General features: G+C 36.3%; 1 long non-coding RNA gene across 1 annotated transcript; it reads left to right on the top strand.

The window, feature by feature from the left end:
• Positions 1-308: 308 nt before the first annotated feature.
• On the top strand, positions 309-20,272 carry LOC144457040 (uncharacterized). The gene is made up of 3 exons (XR_013486346.1): positions 309-364; positions 7,880-9,395; positions 16,187-20,272. It is a non-coding gene; the product is annotated as an uncharacterized LOC144457040 (long non-coding RNA).
• Positions 20,273-21,054: the final 782 nt, after the last annotated feature.

Here is a 21,054-nt window from a genome sequence, read left to right as displayed (position 1 = left end):
GAAGATAATGTTTTAAGATCACATAGGTAATAAGTGCATAAACCATCATTCAACCTCATGTCTCTAACTCCAAATGCAGTACCCCTTCCACTATACTACAGTGTCATGGGATCATGAAATGTCAGAGCTGGAAAGGAACATAGAGAACAGCCAGTCCAACTTCCTCAATTTGTATGAGGAAGAAGGAAGGAAGGAAGGAAATAAGTATGTGTTAAGTGCCTACTTTGTTCCAGACTCTTTATAAATAGTATCTCATTTCTTTCCTCAACAACTCTGAAATGTAGATCCTGTTATTATTCTTATTTTACAGATTAAGAAACTGAGTCACACAGGGTTAAATGCCTTGCCCAGGATCACACAGCTAGTAAGTGTCTAATGCCAGATTTGAAATCAGATCTTCCTTTTTGTTGCTCCTTCTTTCCTTCCTTCATTTTTTTTTCTCTTCCCTTTCTCCACAGAGAGTATCAAATCCTTACCTGTGGTACTCTGCCCAATGAAATATAAATTTTGTTCACTGACACCTTTTTTCCTTAAGGATCAAATTACTCTAGCTCTCATTGATTGGCCAACAATAGGTCTTTTTTTTTTTCAGAACCTCCATGATACATAATCTTAAGAGCATCGGTATTGGCACTTTGCCCTGGCAAATGCCCCATGTTGTTGTTGTTATTGTTTTTGTTGTTTGTCCTTCCTTCTTGAAGATGACCATGACATCAGGGAGTTGATGCCATGACATACACGCGAATTGGATTTAAGGGAGGTAGGGCTGTGCAAAGTCACCAGCCTTTCTTTCTCCTCCAGAGTCATGTGGGTCCAGTGGCCAGATATAGATCAGGACAACTGGAGATGGCCCAGGATCCCGTGGGAGACCTTGGCCTTTTCAAAGCTAAGTCTTTAATAGGTCTCCATTTGACTTAGGCAATGACTATTCAGTGATTAAAGCTTAATAAGAATTGTGGCAAAGAATGATCTCTTTACCTAGTCAAAAAAGGAAATAAAATCAATCTTGGAGGGGAAGACCCTCAGGGTTTCTGGCCAAAACAAAAACAATTTCTATTTACATTCATTCTGAGCCAATCAGTGCCCAAACAATCACCAAGTAGGACTTGGCCTGAGACATATTTTTGGCCGAACACTGAAATGAATTGGAATTAAGAGGCAGCACAGCTCTATGGGGAAAGTGCTGGACTTAGATTTAGGAAGATGTGGGTTCGATTCCTGCCTCTAATACTTTACTAAGTGTGGAACTATGGGCAAGTCAACCTCCCTGGCAAATGCCCATAAACATTTTGTGACTGCCTGCAGACCAGTCACTACTTTCATTCATTTGATAAGAGTGATAGAACAGATTTTTATATCCTTTTTCCCCCTCAGTTGGGTTTTCTATGGTAAAATTTTATTTACTTCTAAGCTGTCAAACAATTTAAGAGGTTTAAAGACCATTGCAGTTTACCTTTAGTCAAGAAAAGACCCAGGTTATCACAGAAACTCAGAACTGAAAAGGGTCTGAGAAGTCATCTCTTCAAGGCCACTTACTTGATTGCCTCCCATAACTCTCTAACTATGGGCAGCACAGAAGAGTGGAGAGAGTTCTGGTTTTAAAATTGAATTCAGCTATTAAGTACTGACTCAGACATCCATGTCATTGTACCAGTCACTAGACAGTGGAATCATAGTATCTGATTTCCAGTTCTGATGCTGGCTCTAACTATGGGACCCTGATCGAGTTACTTGTTTCATTTCTGTCATTTGAAAAATTCTAAAAGATATCTCTTATGCTGCCTACCTCACAGGATTATTGACAGAGAAATATTTTGCAAATCGTAAAATGCTATAGAAATGTGAGTTATCATTGTTATCATTATGCAGAATCTGCTTTATACTTTTACAATGAATGGGAGCTTACTACGATCCAAGCCTGTTCCATTGTTTATCAGTGCTAATTTTTTGAAAGTAATTTCAGTTTAATTTGGTTTGAACTATATTTTGCCATTCCCCCTCCTTCATTCACTACTTAAAGTTCTTCCATCTGGAGCTACACAGAGGTGTAAGCCCTCTTCCAAATGAAGTGGTTTCTAAGTAAAATTGTGAAGCCAAGTCTGTCTACTGTATACTCTTTTCCCTTTCTGGGCTTTCTCATTGTTGTTAATGACCCCCTTCCCAATGACAGATACCCAATGCCTTAATACCATCCTGTTTCCCTCTATGGCCCCTGACTGTACAAGTAAAATGGCTTTGCCATATATCCCATTACCTTCAGAACCCACTCTCTACAAAATAAAAAAAGAAATCCACTTAGTTGAAAGACGAGTTAATGACTGACAAAAATGGTTTAATGTGTACTCTACTCTGCTAGATGCCATTTCTTTCATCCCAACAGAACATAAACTCCTCAAGGGCAAGAGCAAGGACTGTTTGTTAAATTTGTCTCTGTGTCTGGTAGAGAGGAGTGACTGTCTGTCATAGAGTAGGCCTTTAATAAATGCTAGGTGAGTGTATGAATGTAAGCTTCAATATACTTTGAAATACCAAGCGAAGTTGTGGGTAAATCATATATAGAATCATGAAATATTATAGCTTAAAGAGACCTTGGAACAAAAATGTTGAAGCTGGCATAACCTGAAAATTAAGGGTTTTAGGAAAAACATGGAACGTTAGAGCTGAAAGTGATCTTAGAAGCAGAAGTGACTTTAGATATCATTTAGTCCAAACTTCTCATTTTATATATAGGGGGAAAACAAGGCTTAGAGTTGTGAAGTGACTTTTTTTTTCTTTTAATGTAGAGAAGAAATTTTATTCAAAGATTCAGTGAATAAATAGCATGAATCTTCAGATTCAAAAATGGTCTTTTGCAGAAATCCAAGTATATGATTTTACAGTTGCCAAAAAGATGCACATGACCCCACATTTCTCCTACCGGTGTTCCCTGTGGTAATAATAATAATAATAATAATAATAATAATAATAATAATAATAATAATAATAACCCCTCCTTTATATTTGGTTTGCAATTACCACTACTTTTTCTTTTCTTTTTTCCTTTTTTTTTTTTGATGGAAAGTGACTTGACCATGTCACATATGTAGTTAAAGGCCAAGCCAGAACTGGGACTCAGTTCTCTTGGTATCTGGCACAATGCCATTTCTTTTATACTACAGCCCTTCGTTTTAGATTTTTTTTTTAAGGGAAATGTTGCTGAATGGTCTGTCTTCCCAATTCATCTGCCAAAAGGTTTTCCATTAGCCTTTCTTCTCTGTCCCACTCTTTACATTCAACTTGCTTTATTTTTTTTTCTTGCTTGGGAGAAGACTTTTCCCATAGGGGATATGTCAGTGTTAATAAGGAGGTGAAAAGGAACAGGCAAAATGAAAAGATGTTGTAACCTTCAAGTATGCAATAACAAAACAACAAATTGCAACCTCATACCACTAAATAGCATGGTCTACTTAAATCTATGCAAATTAAATTCAAATTATATCATGTATGAGGTGGGACTTTAAATAATGAGGCTGGCGTTTCTTTCCAGGAACTTAGTAGGATTTATCCATCTGAATAGGCATTATCCTACAGTATCCAGTAACCTTGATATCTTATAAACATGTTTCTGTAATTATACCATTAAATCACATAGTTTTACAATTCCCTCCTAGTGCATTTGTGCTGTAAAACATGATGTTTATCACTTTATAAGTACCTTTCTACCATCTCATGCCTGTTTCCTTCTTCAAGACCTAAATAAAGGCGAAGCACTTCTCTAAAGTTTTCCTTGACCCCCACCAACATCAGTGATCACTTAGTATCTCTGATGCAGATAGCAATTAATAACTTTAGCACACAATTTAACATTTGTTTTATGTTGATTCATCTTTTCAAAGTATCTTCTATAAGTCACATTTGCTCATTTAGATGCTATAGCCTTCATGTCCAGGGAACATATTTTTATGCACATGGAAATATATTTCCAATCACAGATTTAAATCTCAGTCACATTTGTTCTGCTGATGAAGAAACTGAGGTCTAGTGAGACTAAATGATTTACCTGGTATCATACAATTAATTAATAGCAAAGTCAAGATTAAATCCATATTCTCCAATTTTATCCATTTTTTTCTTCCTATTACATCCCTTTTCTACCATCCATAGAGAGCTGGGGAAATAGTGGGATATAGATTGATAATCAAGTTGAAATGATACTTAAATATTTATAAACACTTCATAACATTATCTCATTTACGCTTTGATAACCATACTGAAGGTTAGTTGTGCAAGTAATCATGATCCCCAATTTGAAGATAAGGAAAGTAAGGCAAAGAAAAATGAAGTGATTTGCCCAAAGTTATAAGAAACCACATGAATTGAGGTCTGGACTCAAAAGCCAATGTTTTTTCTGGGTTAGGTTGAGAATTCAGTTCAACTTCACCATTCAATCTTATTTGTCATTACTTCTCTACTGAAATCATGTTAGAAAACTACTCCTTCAGGGAGGGATTGGAGAGGGGGATGGGAGAAAAGAGAATTCCCTTTTTACTAAGTAACTTGGGATTTTAAAGCAGTAGACATTAGGTTGCTTGACAGACTAAGCCTTATCAAATTTAAAAAAATGCTTCTCAAGAACTAAAGAGATCTAACAAAATAAAAAAAAAATAGTAAGCTGATATATTCTTGGGGAAATGTCTAAATCAGTTCTAACATGCAAATCTAACCAAAAAAAAAATCTACAAATTTGAAAATTAGTTCTCAACAGAAATCATAGGACATTTAAGAACTACAGGATAAGGGAGGTTTGGTTAAACATCTGTTTGTCAGAAAAAGGTATGGGTATTGTAGTGGACCTTAAACATAATATGAGTCAGGAGCTTTTTGTGTCAGGCACAAAAGCAATCTAATTTTGGCCTGCTTAAGGAAGAGCTGGTTTTCAAGAAAATCCAGGTGATTTTTACATCTGTAATCTGCATTTACTGGATTTTATCTGGAGTATAGAGTTTAGTTCTTTAAACTCAGAGTTAAAGAAGGAGACTGAAAAGTTGGAGAGAAATCAGAAGGCAAGTAGGATGGTACATGATATGAAATCCATGTCACATATCAATAAGTTGAAAAGACTGAAGACTTTTAACCTGAGGAAGAAAAAACTCAAGGGGAACATGACAGCCATCCTCAAATTATTTTAAGGGCTGTTATGTACGAGAGATATTTTACTTGCTTCGTTTGGTGCCAAAGAACAGAACCTGGTAAAATTATTGAAAGTTACAAAGACACTAATTTAAGCTTTATGTCAGGAAAGAATTTCTAACTTTTAGAGCAATCTCAAAATGATGTGATACCTCAAGAAGTAGTGGTTTCCTCTTTATCAGTTGTCTTGAAGAAGACAGGATAAGTGAGGTCTAGTGCCTCATTTACCATTTGTCAGATAGGTTGGGGTGGAGTAGGGGGAGAAATTTCATTCAGGTATAGGCCATTTAAGTTCTCCTTCTAATCCTTAAATTTGGTGGTTTTGTGACATAGGCACACTTGATTCAATTTACTTTAAATAAATGAATGATTATTAAACACCTACTGTGTGCAAGGTACTGCTCTGTTGGGATAAAAGCAGTCAAGCACAACAATACAACAAAATTCCTGCTTTCAGTGAGCATATATTCCATTAAGAAAAATAGCATCCAAACAGATAAGTAAAATTTGAGGGGGAGAGAGGGAATCATGCTATTCAGCCATCTGTACCTTGGGAAGTGAAGCATTCCTCAGAAGCAAAAGAATGCATTTCAGGCATGAGGGACAGCCTGTGCTAAGGTGATATGTTGAACTTGAGAAAGAGAAAGTGAGCCAATTTGTCTAGCAAGTGGAGTGTATGAAGGGGAGTAACATAAAACAAGTCTGGAAAGGTAAGCAGGAACCAGATTGTGAAGGGCTTTAAATGTCTGGTTAAGGAGTTTTTATTTATTGTAGATATAACAGAAAGCCACTGAAGTTATTTTTTTTTGGTTTTGTTTTCTTTTTAATTACAGGAATGAAATAAGCAAACTTCCTCCCACACCTTACACTGTTCCTAACTTTCCTATTGTTGTAGAAGGCACCAGGTTTCTTTAATCATCCAGGATTTTAGCAGCAAAGTCATCCTTGACTCCTCATTTCAAAATCCAATCATTTGTCAAATATTGTTGTTTCTACGTTCATAACATCTCTCTATTATGTCCCTTTGTCTCCATTGACACTGCACTTCTTATGATTCAGGGCTTAATCATTCCATTCCTACCTTTCCAGGCTACTAACACTTTACTTTCCCCTACCTATCCATCCCATATACCCTGTGACCCAGTGACACTGGTCCCCTTGTCGTTCATCACATAAGGTACTCCATCTATAGACTCAGAGCATTTTCGCTAACTGTCCCCCATGCCTAGAAATATCTCTCTATCTCTGCTTTCTGGTTTCCCTGACTTCATTAAAGCTTCAATGAAATCCCCATGTTCTGCAAATAGCCCTTTTCCATCTTCTTTAATCTTAGTGCCTTCATTTTGAAGTGACCCAAATACATCCTGTTGACTCCCCCCATTAGACTGAGCTCCTTAAAAACAGGCATTGTTCTTTACCTTTCTTTGTATTCTCAGTGCTTAGTAGATATAGTGAGTCCTAATTTAATTTGAGTTGACTCTGCTTTAAGAAGATGAATTTGGTAAGGTTATGGAAGCTTTACTGGAAAAAGGAGACACTGAACACAGGGAAGCCATTTTGGAGACTATTCAATTAGTTCAAGCGAGAGGTGATGAGTGCCTTCAGATAGGGTTATATCTAGATGACTGGGAAGAAGACAACAGATTTGTGAGAGGCATAGACAATTTGTGTGACAAAACCTGGTAAATCATTGCAGATAAAGGAGAAAAGAAGAGAGAAGAGTCTATGATGGCTGCAATAAACCCTTGTAAATGAAAGGATCAAGGTGTTTCCAAAACAAATCAAGACCTTTGGAGGAGGGAAAGAAATGTTTCATAGAGAAAATGGAATTCATTTTGGAGATATTAAATGTGAAATGCCTCTGAAATAGGCAGGTAGAAATGTTTAGAATCAGGTCAATGATGTGTGATCATAGCTCAGGAGAGAGATTAAGTCTGTATATGCAGGATCATGAATTACTTGTATGGAGATGGTAAATGAGTTGACGAGATTTATAAAAGAGAAAGTTGAGGGAAAAAAGAAAGAGGCCAAGGAGAGAACTTTGGAAGGCACCCATGGGTGTGGATCAGGGAATGGATGAGAATTCAGCAAAGGATATTGAGAAGGAGAATAAGAACAGATAATATGATAGTAAGTTCAGAGAATTATTATCTAGCCTATGGAATAGTGAAACTCAACAGTAAAACAGCTGCAGAGAGGTCAAGAAGTATAAGGATTGAGAAAAGGTCATTAGATTTAGAAATTAAGAAATAAAACATTGAAAAGTTTGAAGAAAGCAATGTTCATCTATTGGTGGGGTTAGAACTCAGATTTTAAGTGTTTGAAAAGTGAAAAAATGGATGGCAGATGAACAAGTGGAGTAAGGACAGCTTTTTACAGGCAATGAATTTTATATAGGCAATAAATTATGAAAAATAGAAGAAAAATAAAGTGAATTAGCTTGAGGGGATGGTATGGTCAAGTGAAACTTTTTAAAGCGTGGAAAATATCCATTTTCTCCCCTCCCTTACCTAGAGTTATTTGTTGTTATAAAAAAACAGAGAAAGAGAAAAAAAAAGTTTTACAGGTTCCATAGAGGGAAAGGAAGAGTTCTCATTCAGGTGCATGTTGCTGTTTTCCTGTCTTTCATGTGATAGTTAGCTATGTTGTAGTCTCATTTTTTGTCCCTATCCACATGCTGGGATTTGACTAGTTTTTTGGTTTATTTCAGTTTGCTTTCCAGTGGAGTGGGAGGAGCAGATGAATGAAACATGCAGTACAAGTATAGAGTGCAAGAATTTCAACAAAAACCAAGATAAGGAGCCAAACTTCATATGCAGAGAAGAAGTCATGATAAGTTAACTCTGTTCATCTCAGAGAGTCCTGCTGGATCTAGGGATTTTTTTTAAAATTGCCTTTTTCTTCAGAATGGCAATCAAGGTCTTTCTCAATCTGTATTCAGCCTATGTTTCCGCCCTAATCTATCACTTCACTCCCATATGCTATATTCCAACCAAACAGGACTACTTCCAATACTGGCCAATATATTCTGATGTCTCCATCTTCTTCTGATACTTGCCACCTTCATCTTTGTTGGTTATTGTCCTACTTTTGTCTCTAAAATTCATACTTGTAGCATAGCTTTCCTCTCTGGCTTTAACCTTACCATTGTGTAAGAAGAATTCATTATTCATTTGTAAAACTACCTAATGTAACAAAGTTAGCTATGAATTCACTGAATTTCACAGTTCCTGTGACATCGTCTATCATTCTATTTCATTCTATCACCATTACAAATTCATCCTAGGCTTCACTTTCATTGTGTAGCACTGGGAAAACAATTCAGATCTGATTGTGTGACTCCAGTACTACTTTTCTTAAGCCTATAGGCTTAGTCACCACATTAATTATCCAACAAAGGAATATGATGTCTAAATTTTGCACCAGGTGATGCTCTGTTTGAGGCATCAAGGCAGAGGTCCTGGCTATTTACCTCTTGACCATGTCCAGGACAATCTTACTAAAATGGCTTCAATATTCCGATTATTTACCACAGGGTGCTCAATCTGCAGGTGCTTAGACTTCTAGACACTCATCCAATGCCATAGGTCCATAAGTTTATTTCAACCACCACTACTTGGGTCCAGAATGAATTTAAGTCATAAAATAAAATATCACTTAAAATATTAAGACATCTGCATATCACAGAGGATAGAGCTCTGGACCTGGAGTCAAGAAGACCTGAGTTTATATCTAATCTCAGACACTTATTAGCTACGTCATACCAGGTAAGCCACTTAACCACTACTTCAATTTTCTCAAATGTAAAATGGGAATAATAGTAGCACCTACCTCCCATGGTTGTTGTAAAGATCAAGTGACATATTGGTAAAGTGCTTAGCACAGTACATAATAAGTACTAAATAAGTGCTGGCTATCACTATAAGAATTATCATATTATATTAAAATATAAAATCCATACTCTGCACATAACTTATGAGGTGATTTCTAGATTCATGACCTGAAAGACTTAAGAAATTATAAATATGCAATTAATTCTAAACAACATAAAGTAAAAGGAAATAGATCATATCTACATATGGAGACATCTCTCTACAGTTATATTCTCACCTTCCTTCTTTTCTTTTTGCTCTGCCAATTCTCTAGGGATCAAAAAGGAAACTCCTAAATACAATCATATGAAAAATATGGAAAAGAATGAAGGAAAGAGTTGACTTCACTCAAGAGTATGTAATATATATTTAACTGGCTAACCCCCAAAACAATGTACTTATGATATACTTTTAAGTTTAATCTACATTATTTATATTCTCTCCATCCTTTTCTTGTTTATACAATTAAAAATGCATTCAAGTCCTGGTTTGTATTATTTGCCAATTTCTGAGTTGTAAATGCTTGCACTGAGAATGTAACAATTGGCTCTCATGAACCAGCACAAGGTGGATCTAGCACATCCTTATAAAGACTATATGCCATTTTAAGATCATGTATTAAGAACAATGGAAAAGGGCTCTGGGGGTGGGGGGGCCAGGAAGGGCAGTGATGGAAATCAGAATCAGTCTTCTCCTCTCGGCTGACTAGCCCCAATGAGATTCACACTAGTTGACAGCCTGAGCAAACAAGGATCTTCTCTCTTCTCAGCTTCCCTATCCTTGCTCCAGGATCCTACTCTTATTGGTGGTCTCTAATAGTCATATTCATCAGCAGCAGCATCAATTATCTGGACCCAGCAGCATCAGTTATAGACACAACCACTATCATCATATACTACAGGGAATCCCAGAACTTGCAATCCACAGTCAGCATACAGATGAGAAGAAGCCAACCTTCTACAACAAATATTATAGACTATGTCTGTCTCTATCCTATTATAGGACTTCTCTGTACAGGAGTGTACTAAGACTGTTAGTGGGGCAGGAGAGACCACATTTTATTGTCTGTACCAAAATCATTTAAAATTGCTCTGCCAGTGTGTTTGCATCATCATCACCGTTGACTCAGGGGGAAATGATTCAAAGAGATACAAGGACAGTGCTAGAAGAGACATTACACTTAAAGTTCCCTACCTCTAGAATTAAAGATACTCAAATTCCATTCTTTTGTTAGAAACTCTTATCCTTTACCCCCCCTTGTGCATCACCACCATAATGATCTTTTCACCCCTAGTACTCCCTGGTGTAGTTCTTTGGTCTCTTTTCTCACTATTCATTTTTGCCTCGGTGGTCAAATATTTCAATAATGCCCCTTTCCATCTTTACATGTTTTTTCCCCAGGATATTATTATTCTTGACCTGCTAATGCTCAGTGCTGAGTAATTAGTACAATGAGCATTCTCTTCTTCTATCCCTGAGCTACTGAACACAGGTGGATAACATGGAAACATATTAATTGGAAAACCTATAATTTTGTGATGTCTAACCTCTTCAGGTCCCTCACTGGTACATAGCAATCCTTTTGTTCATTGTTTATTGTCTCTTGTGTTCTTCCAAACTGCTACTCCAAATATTTTCTTCTCTTCTCTAACCACTGATTATAGCCCTTCCCATGTTAGCAGATGACCTCACATTTGACTTTGCTGAGAAGTTTGAACAGCTTCAACTTTGCTTCTCAACTGTTTTTAACCTCTCAATGTTGTCATTCATCTTCTATAGCCCGTACCTCTGAGTAGATGACACTTTCCAGAGCATCCATGTAGGCCTCCCAGGCCAACAATGACAGATCCTTTCTAGGTTGCCCTCACAATTTCCTTTATAATTTATAGATCCCTGGGCTAAAGTGAGTTTCCAGGATAAAAAAAAAAAAGATTTCTGGGGCACCATCCAGAAATTCTAGAGTGCAGCTGGGAGAGGTATCAAGGAAGACACACTGGGCAAGTCATTTCAAAATTTCTGAACCACAGTTTCTTCCTTCGTAGTCATAATACTGAAGGCTATTTATGCAGTACACTAAAGTTTGTAAGGGCAGCTAGGTGGTGTAGCAGTTATAGTGCCAGGCCTGGAGTCAAGAAAACTCTTCTTCCTGAATTCAAATCTGGCTTCAGACACTTACTAGCTGTGCTAGGAAAGCCACTTAACTCTGTTTGCCTCAGTTTCCTCATCTGTATAATGAGCTAGAGAAAGCAATAGCAAACCATGCCATATTTTTGCCAAGAAGATCCCAAATAGAGTCACAAAGAGTCAGATAGGGCTGAAATGATTGAATGGCAATAAAATTTGTAAAATGTTTTCCACAATTATCTTAGCTGAGCCTCACAGCCACATTAGATGAGGTTGGGGCTTCCAGTATTATTGCCATCATTGAGGTTCAGAAAGCTTATGTCTTGATCCAGCTAGTAAGTTTCAGATGCGGCATTTCAAGCTAAGTAATCTTGACTTCTGATCAAGCACAGTACTCATTGTTAAACACTGACTTTCATATAAAAGGAAGGGGCTAGATGGTCACTGGGATCTTTTTGTATTCTAAGAACTGACGATTCTATGGATAATATCAAAGACAAAAAGAATTGACACAGAGCATGAGTTTGGTAACTTCACACTAGAGCTGGTGTTAGCAGAGTGTTAAAAATTTCCACTCTGTCCTTTAATAAAGCAAGTGATATGGCTTTTAATGTTCCATGATATGCTAAAATAAGATTTAATTTGAACGAAAATTCAATGGAATCTCATCATTTCATCCCCACATTAAATATCAACTCAGAACTCAGAGTTAAATTAAAATGGCCTGCATATTTTATGTTGTTCAATGACCCTATTGCACACTAGAGATTTGCTATATTAAAATGAAGCAAAATTACTTCTATCAATTAATATAAAACTTAAAATCTAGAACTGGAGGGGGAAAGCATGGTGGAGATTATCTGAGTGAGGAATGATGGAGAAAAAAGAAAGAAAGTGCATTTGGATGTGAATATGTGAATAAAGAACTGACCTCAGAGTGAGAAATTCCTGAAAAAAGTCCCACTTCACAACTGAGTATATGACCATAGCCAAGTCATTTAACCTCTCAAAGGTCCAGGTTACTCTCTATGGTTATGAATTTCAGAAAAGAAGTATTGATCTGCCTTGGTAGAGGAAATTTATTCACCTGGGTGTTCTCTATAAGAGTAAATCAAAGGTCTAGTTAATATTTCCTATATATATATATATATTGGATTCACAGAGTTGGAAGGGATCTCAGCGATAAATAGAACCAGCTTTTGGTTGAGGATTTCTTTTTAGATACTGGTAGACATATGGTATCCAAATATTGTTTTAAGTTTTGCAAAGCACAGTACATAATATCAGTTAAGCCTTACAACCACCTTGTGTATTATTTTGATCTGCATTAGAAAGATTAAGATACTAAAGTATAGTAAGGTTATATGACTTGTTCATATACTCCCATCCAGTGAGTTTCAATATCAATAAACATTTATTAAGTACCTACTATGTGCTAGGCTCTGAGAAAACAATAGGAGGCAAAAAAAATGAAACAAAACAAAACAGTGCCTTTCCTCAAGGACCTTAAAATCTAATTGAGGAAGCAAAACACAAACAAATTAACATATACAAAGCAAGCTATGTGCAGGATAAATAAGAAATAACAGCGGAAAGTCACTAGAATTAAGAGAATTTGGAGAATGTTTCCACTAAAAGGAGGGATTTTAGTTGTGACTTCAAAGAAACCAGGAAGGTCAATACTCAGTGTGAAGGAGGGAGAACATTGCAGGCATGGGGGATAACAGAGAAAATTCCCAGGGCTGAAAGATGGATGGCTTTGTTTGTAGAACAGCCAAAAGTTTAGTATCATTGGACTGAAGAACACATGTGGGAAGTAAAATGTAATAAGACTAGACAGATAAAAGGGGGCTAGGTTGTGAAAGTCTTTTGAATGCCAAAGAGAACATTTTGTGTTTAATCCTAGAGGTAATAGGGAGCTACTGGAGTTTATTGAGTAGGAGAATGACATGATCAAACCTGTGCTTTAGGAAAAATCAATTTATGCCAAATGGAGGATAGATTGGAGTGGGAAGATAGTTGAGGCAGAAAGACTCACCAGTATGATACTGCAGTACTCCAGGCATGAGATAACAAGAATATCTTTTAGAGTGGTGGCAATGTAAGAGAAGAGAAGGGGCTCATTTGAGAAATGTTGCAAAGGTGAAGTCTACGGGAATTGACAATAGATTGGAGGTGGAATATGAGAGATATTGAGAAGTCCAGGAAGATTTTTAGGTTGTAAGCCTCTGGGACTGGGGGGATGGTGTTGTCCTCTATAGTAATGGGAAAAGAGAAATGGGAGAATTTTTAGGGGGGAAATCATTCTACAGATGGCAGGGTAAAGTCAGGGATTAACCTGAGCTCTCTCAAGTTCCCTTCTAAACAACATTGAAATAACACCTCAAAATGAATTCTGCAACAGCAGAACCAAAAGAAAAAAAAAGATGGTCTGAAACAAGTTTCTAGCCTAAGACAACTTAAAAAGTTGGCAGGAAAAGTCTGTCTCACTAGGGTGATAGTGGAACACAGTCCAACATAGGCTATGCCACAGTAAGCCAGTAGCAAGTCTTGGGGGCCATTGAATTGGCAGCAATGGCTTCTGGAGCTCTTTGTCCAGAGATGGTAACTGATCAGAAGGAACTGGTCATGGTTGCAGGTGGAAGAGAGCGCTTGTGGTCACTCACAGATCAGAGCACAGGCCAGGAGAGCAATAACCACTTATTTCCTAAAACAATACAGTCTTGGAAGGATTGAAAGCTTACCGATCGATCCCCAGTCTAGCTCTAAAAACAGCAGCATGAGAAACCTGATTCTTAGGACAGTGTTCACCCACAGTTTTCCCCCAGCAGTTCTACCACAGTTCCCCCACAGCAGAAATCTGCAGGAAAATTTTTACAGCTTTTTATCAGTGTTTCTAATTAAGGCCTCATTTCTCAAATATATAGAGAACTGAGTCAAATTTATAAGAATACAAGTCATTCCCCAGTTGATAAGTGGTCAAATGAGATGAACAGGTAGTTTTCAGATGAAGAAATTAAAGCTATCTCTAGTCACATGAAAAAAATGCTCTAAATAAGTATTGACTAGAGAAATGCAAATTAAAACAACTCTGAGGTACCACCTCACACCTATAAGATGGGCTAATATGATGAAAAAGGAAAATGATAAATGTTGGAGAAGATTTGGGAAAATTGGAACACTAATGCATTGTTGGTGGAGCTGTGAACTGACCCAACTGTTCTGGAAAACAATTTGGAACTATGCCCAAAGGGTTATAAAAATGTGCATATCCTTTGACCCAGCAATACCTCTTCTAGGGCTGTATCCCAAAGAGATCATAAAAATGGGAAAAGGACCCAAGTGTACAAAAATACTTATAGAAGCTCTTTTTGTGGTGGCAAAGAACTGGAAATTGAGGGGATGCCTATCAATTGGGGAATGGCTGAATAAATTGTGGTATATGAATGTAATGGAATACCATTGTTCTATAAGAAATGATGCACATGTGAATTTTAGAAAAACCTGGAAAAATTTAGCTGAACTGATGCTGAGTGAAGTGAGCAGAGCCAGAAGAATATTATACACAGTAACAGCAGCATTGTGCAATGACCAACTTTGATAGACTTAGCTCTTCTCAGAAATGTAATGATCTAAGACAATGCCAAAGGACTCATGATAGAAAATGCTTTCCGCATCCAGAGAAAGAACTATAGCCTGAACGCATATCAAAGCATACTATTTTCTCTTGTTTTTTTTTCTTTTTTTCTTGGTTCTCATAATTTTTTCCCCTTTTGTTCTGATTCTTCTTTTACACCATGACTAATGTGTAAATGAGTTTGATATGATTGTACATATATGGCTTATATCAGATTGTATGCTGTCATGCTGTCTTGGGGAGGGGGGGAGTAGAAAATTTGGAGCTCAAAATCTTGTAAGAGTGAGTGTTGAAGGCTGTCTTAGCATGTAATTGGAAAAATAAAATAAAATACTATTAAGTAGGGGAGGAAGGAAAGAGGGGGAGAAATGCTGAAACAACTGAACAACAACAACAATTTTGTCTTATAAGTAATTGGAAGCCATCAAAGTTTTTCCAAAAGGAAAGAGAAAAGATGTATCAGGGCAACAAAACTTTAACTTCTGCAATGCTTCCCATAAGGTGTGGTTTCTTATTCAGTAATATGCTTCATACAAGGGTTGGCAGGAGTGAACTGGAATCCACTTGAACCAGTTCATGTGAGCCAGTTGTTCAATTTCTACTATTAAAAACCTGGAAAGACTTACATGAACTGTGAAATAGAACAGAACCAGGAGTACATTGTACACAGTAACAGCAATATTGTTCAATGAAAAACTGTGAATACCTTAGCTATTCTCAGCAATACAATGATCCAAGGCAATTCCAAAGACTAATGATGATGTACATGCTGTTTGCCTCCAGAGAAAGAACTAATATTGATTATACACATACTGAAACATGCTATTTTTCATTTTCTTTCATTTTCTTTTTCTTTTGAGTCTTCTTGTACAAAATGACTAATATGGAAAAGTTTTATATAATTGCACAAGTATAATTTATATCTGATTGCTTACCATCTCAGGGAGGGTAGGAGAGGAAGGGAGGGATAAAATTTGGAATTCAAAACTTTAAATAAAAATGTTAAACTATTGTGGGGGGGAATGGTAACCATATCCAGAGAAAGAACTATGGTGTCTCAATGTAGATGGAAACACTGTTTTTCACTTTTCTTGTTTTTGCTTTTTCTTTCTCATGCTTTTTCCCCCTTTTATTTCGATTTTTCTTTTATAACATGACTAATACGGTAATATGCTTAACGTGATTGAACATATGTGGCCTATGTTAGATTGCTTGCTATCTTGGGAAGGGGGAAGGGAAGGAGAAAAATTTGGTATTCAAAAATTAATTTTGAAAACTATCTTTGTATATTATTGGAAATAATACTATTATGGAGGGGAAAAAATAGGATTGCACAAAAGAAGGCTAATGGCTTCATAACGCAACTTTTTTTTTTTAAATTCAGCCAAATGCTTTCCCGGCAGCCTCAGCGCCAAGATGGCGCCCTGCAGTCACGCCCCCTCTGCTGGCTGAGGGAATGATGCGTCACCGTCGCCGCTGCCCGGACCAGAGCCACCAAGAGGAGCGTGAGGGAGAGCCATGGCCGCCACGGCCACCAGGCGTGACAGGCCCCCTTCCTTAGCGAAGCTGCGGTCCAGGGGAATGCAGCGTTCTGGACTATTGCAGGACATCCGGGTCCGCCCTCTCCAGGCCACAGCAGGAATCCTGGGCCTGACCCGCTTCTACAGCTTCCTTTTCTATTTCCTGGCCCTGAAGGCAGAAAGCGAAGGAACAAGTGTTTCCAATCTATGCCACCGCTCTTTACTGGAGGCCCCGGGGTGGGGGGTGGGGGGCGCTCTTCACCAACGTCCTCTTCCGGATTTTGCTGTAGGGCCTGGTGCCTGTCTGCTGAGGGAAAGGGGATCAGCGCGGCCGAGAAGACTCTTGCTGGGGTTCGCAAGGTGTAGACACCGCTAGTGTTCCAAGGGAGTCGACTGTACTGTTAATATTATTAGTAACTTAATGCAGGAGAGAGAGATTTCTGGTGAGAGTTCTCAGATTAACTCAAATGAGAAATGTGAGGAAAAAAAATTTCAAACACATGAAAAAAATAGAATAGAATGTCATCCTCATCAACAGATTGAGGAGAGACAATATGAGAATTGTTAGACTACCTGAAAGTTGTGGTTAAAAAAAGAAAGGAATCTGGACACTATAGTTAAATAAATTAATAAGAAAAATTGCCCTGAAGTTTTAGAACTAGAGGGTAAAATAGAAATTGAAAAAGAAAAGCCACCTATCACACCTGAAAGAGATCCTAAGATGAAATTTCACAGGAACATGATAGCTAAGTTTCAAAACTCCTAAGTCAAAGAGAAAATACTACAAGGAACTACAAGAAAACAATTTAAATACTGTGGAACCATAGTCAGGATAACATAAGATTTAGCACCTTCTACATTAAAATACCAAGGGATATGGAATATCATATTCAGAAGAGCAAAGGTGCTAGGTTTGCAATGAAGAATAACTCTGGTGATGGGTGTAATCCTACATGGAAAAAATGGATATGTAACAAATTAAAGGGCTTTTGTGTATTCATGAGGAAAAGACCAGAAGTGAATGGAAAATTTGACCTACAAGAATCAGAAGAAACATAAGAAGATAAAGGTGAAATACAAGTTATGAATACATTGAATAAGGTTAACGACTTCTGATATGGGAAAATGTTATTTGTAACTATTATGAATGTAATTATTGCTAGTTGTTTGAATGAGTGTACATAGACAGAAGGTTTAGGGTTGAGTTTAGCATGCTGAAATGATCTTAAAAAATAAAATTGGGTAGAGGGAGGGAAAATGGAAAAATTATTGCATACAAATAAGATATATGGTAACAAAGCTGACAATTTAAGTTAAATGCATGAATATTTACAAAATATAAACTGCCTAGATTAACAGAAGCAGAAATGGAATAATTAAATAATCTTATCTTAGAAAATGTAATTGAATAAGCCATCAATGAGTTCCCTAAGATAAAAGCCCCAAGACCAGATAGATTTGTAAGTGAATTCTACCAAACATTTAAAGAAAATAAATTCCAGTACTATATAAAGTATTTGGACAAGTAGAGAAAGAAGTAGTCCTAACAAATTCCTTTTACAACACAAATGTGGTGCTGATACCTAAACCAGGAAAAGCCAAAATCAAAATAGAAAAGCTCATGGAAAGGCTCATTCAATATTAGGAAAACAGTCAATATAATTGACCATATCAATAACAAAAACAATGAAAACCATATAATTATCTCAATATATATATAGATAATCATTTGACAAAATACAAAACTCATTCCTATTAAAAACACTAAAAAGCCTAGGAATCAATAGAGCTTTTTAAAAAATAACTAATATGTATTTTAAAAAAACCCATTATATGTATTATCTATAATGGGGTTAAAATTGAGTCCTTCCCAGTAAGATGAGGGGTGAAACAACAATGCCTGTTATCGCCAGTATTATTTAATATTGTACTAAAAATGCTAGCTGTAGCAATAAAAGAAGAAAAGGAAATTGAAGGGAATAGAATGTGCAATGAGAAAAGAAAGTGATCACTCTTTGCCAATGGTATGATGATATACTTGAAAAAAACTAAAAAAACCAATTGAAATAATCAACATCAGCTATGTTGCAGGATATAAAATAAACACATACAAATCATCAGCATTTTTATATGTATTTTACCAGCAAAATCCAGCAGCAAGAGAAATGAAGAGATTAAATACTTCAGAGTCTGTCTGACAATAGAAAGCCAGGAGCTGTATGAACATAATTACAAAGTACTTTTCACACAAATAAAGGCATATCTATATAATTAGGAAAATATTAATTGCTCAGAAGTGTACTGAAACAATATAATAAAATGACAGCTCTACCTAATTAGTTTACTTATGCAGTGCCATACCAATCAAACTACCAATAATTTTTTTGGAGGTAGAAAAATGAAATTCATCTGCAAGAACAAAAGGTCAAGAATATCAAGGGAATCAATGAAAAAAAAATCCAGTGTCAGATTGTTTCAATGATTATCACTTGGTAATAGGTATCACTTGGTAATAATAATTATCACTTGGTAATCTCTTGGGAATATGACAGCAAAGGAAAATGATAACTGTTGAAGGGGATGTGGAAACTTTGAGACATTAATGCACTATTGTTGGAGTTATGAACTGATCTAAGTATTCTGGAGAACAATTTGAAATTATGCCCAAAGGACTATAAAACTGTGCATAACTTTTGACTCATTAGATCTGTCTTCCAAAGAGATTTTTAGAAAAGGAAAAGAACTTACATGTACAGAAATATTTTAGCAGCTCTTTTTGTAGTGGCAAAGAATTGGAAATTGAGGAGATCCCTATCAGTCAGGGAATGTCTAAACCAGTTGTGGTATGTGATAGTGATGGAATACTGTTGTACTATAAGAAAGGACAAGCAGGATGCTTTAAGAAAAATCCAGAAACACACAAACTGGTGCAAAGTGAAGTGAGCAGAATAAGGAAAACATTGTAGAGTTACAGCAACAGTGATTAACTATGAATGGTTTAGCTATTCTCAGCAATATAATGATATCAGATAATTTTGAAGGACTTACGATGGAAAATGCTATCCACCTCTAGAGAAAGAATTGTTGGAGTTTGAATGCAGACTGAAGCATACTTTGTTTTTTACTTTCTTTATGTTTCTTTTTTGTTTGTTTTTGTTCTGTTTTCTTTCACAACATGATTAATATGGAAATATGTTTTGCATGACTACACATAAATAACCTATATCAAATTGCTTGCTTTCTCAATGAGGGAATGAGAGAATTTGGATCTCAGAATTTTAAAAATGTTAAATATTTTTACATGTATTTGGAAATTTTTTTAAAAGTCCAATTAGTCTGTAAATATTAAGCAATTACTCTATTAAGGCACAGTATTAAATGTTGGAGATATGGAGGAAGGTCAGAGACTGCCTCTCAAGGAGCTCATAGTCTAATTGTGGAGACAACAAACAGCTATTTACAAAACAAAGCACCAAAAAAACCCATATGTTGCATAAGTTGGAAGTAAATGGGGGCACTGACATTGAGGGGCAATCAATATAGGTTTCCAGCTAAGAGGCAGAAAAAGGAAGAAGAGCATTCCAGGTATGGGGTTGTATCCAGTAAAAATTCCTATAAGGAGGATTGTCTTATTTGAAAAAAACAAGGTCAGTGTCAGTAGATTAGAGGAAAGGGGGGCAGGCAGAGGAGCAGATTATGAAGGATTTTGAAAACCAAATAGTGGATTTTGTATTTCATGTTGAAGATGAATGGGTTCTACTGGAGTTTCTTGAGTTTGGGGGAGTAGAACAGTGACATGGTCAGATCTGCTCTTATGAAAATCACTTTGACAGCTGAGAACACAGTGCCTGGAACATAGTAGGTGCTTAATGTTTATTGATTGATAGGTACTTAATGTTTGTTGAATTATTATATATTTATACTAATTAAATTTCATCTTAGATTTGGTCCATCTGGCCCGTCCAGATTATTTTTGCACCCCATCTCTCTCATTTGACATTCAGAGAATTTGACGCCATCCTCATATTTGGTATGCATGTAGCATATGCCATTATTAGAGTTATCAATTATATATGTATGTATATATATGCACATACATGTATGTATATATGCATGTATATGTGTGTATATATATATATATACGCATATATAATATATGTATGTGTATGTGTGTGTATATATATATATATGTATATATATGAGAATGATTGTGTATGTATGTATAACGAAATGCCCAAATTTAGAGAATCCACTTGAAATGTTCACATGTTTTATTTGTGGCTCACCTTTGGTAAAGCATTCTGAGCTCCATATTGGTCTGATCACCCACAGTTGGACACACTGGAACTTGACTCTAACATAGTAATATCATTTTGGTCCACTTTGAGAACGAAGGACAACAATTTTCTAACCATATATCCAAACATATATGTATTTCTATATCTATATGTAACACCTCAATATCATCATGCCAGAAATTATCATATTTAATACTTTAAATATATAAAGCAGCATTCAAATATAATGTACTATTATTTTAGCATTAAATTATTAGATTCATTGAAGACAAGAACTGAAAGAGACCATAGAACATAAAGCAATAAAGACAAAGTGGATCTTAGAACATAGAATATTAGAATGTACAGAAATGTCAGGATTTAAATGGATTTGATAAAATAAAATAATTAAAATGTATGGGGGGGGTCTCCAACAACATCAATGAATATAATTA

Source organism: Phascolarctos cinereus, unplaced genomic scaffold, assembly GCF_003287225.1.
Source record: "Phascolarctos cinereus isolate Bilbo 61053 unplaced genomic scaffold, phaCin_HiC Scaffold_4;HRSCAF=312, whole genome shotgun sequence".
NCBI lineage: Eukaryota > Metazoa > Chordata > Mammalia > Diprotodontia > Phascolarctidae > Phascolarctos > Phascolarctos cinereus.
The sequence above is the reverse complement of the archived record's forward strand: the minus strand, read 5'-3'. Positions and strand labels throughout refer to the sequence as shown.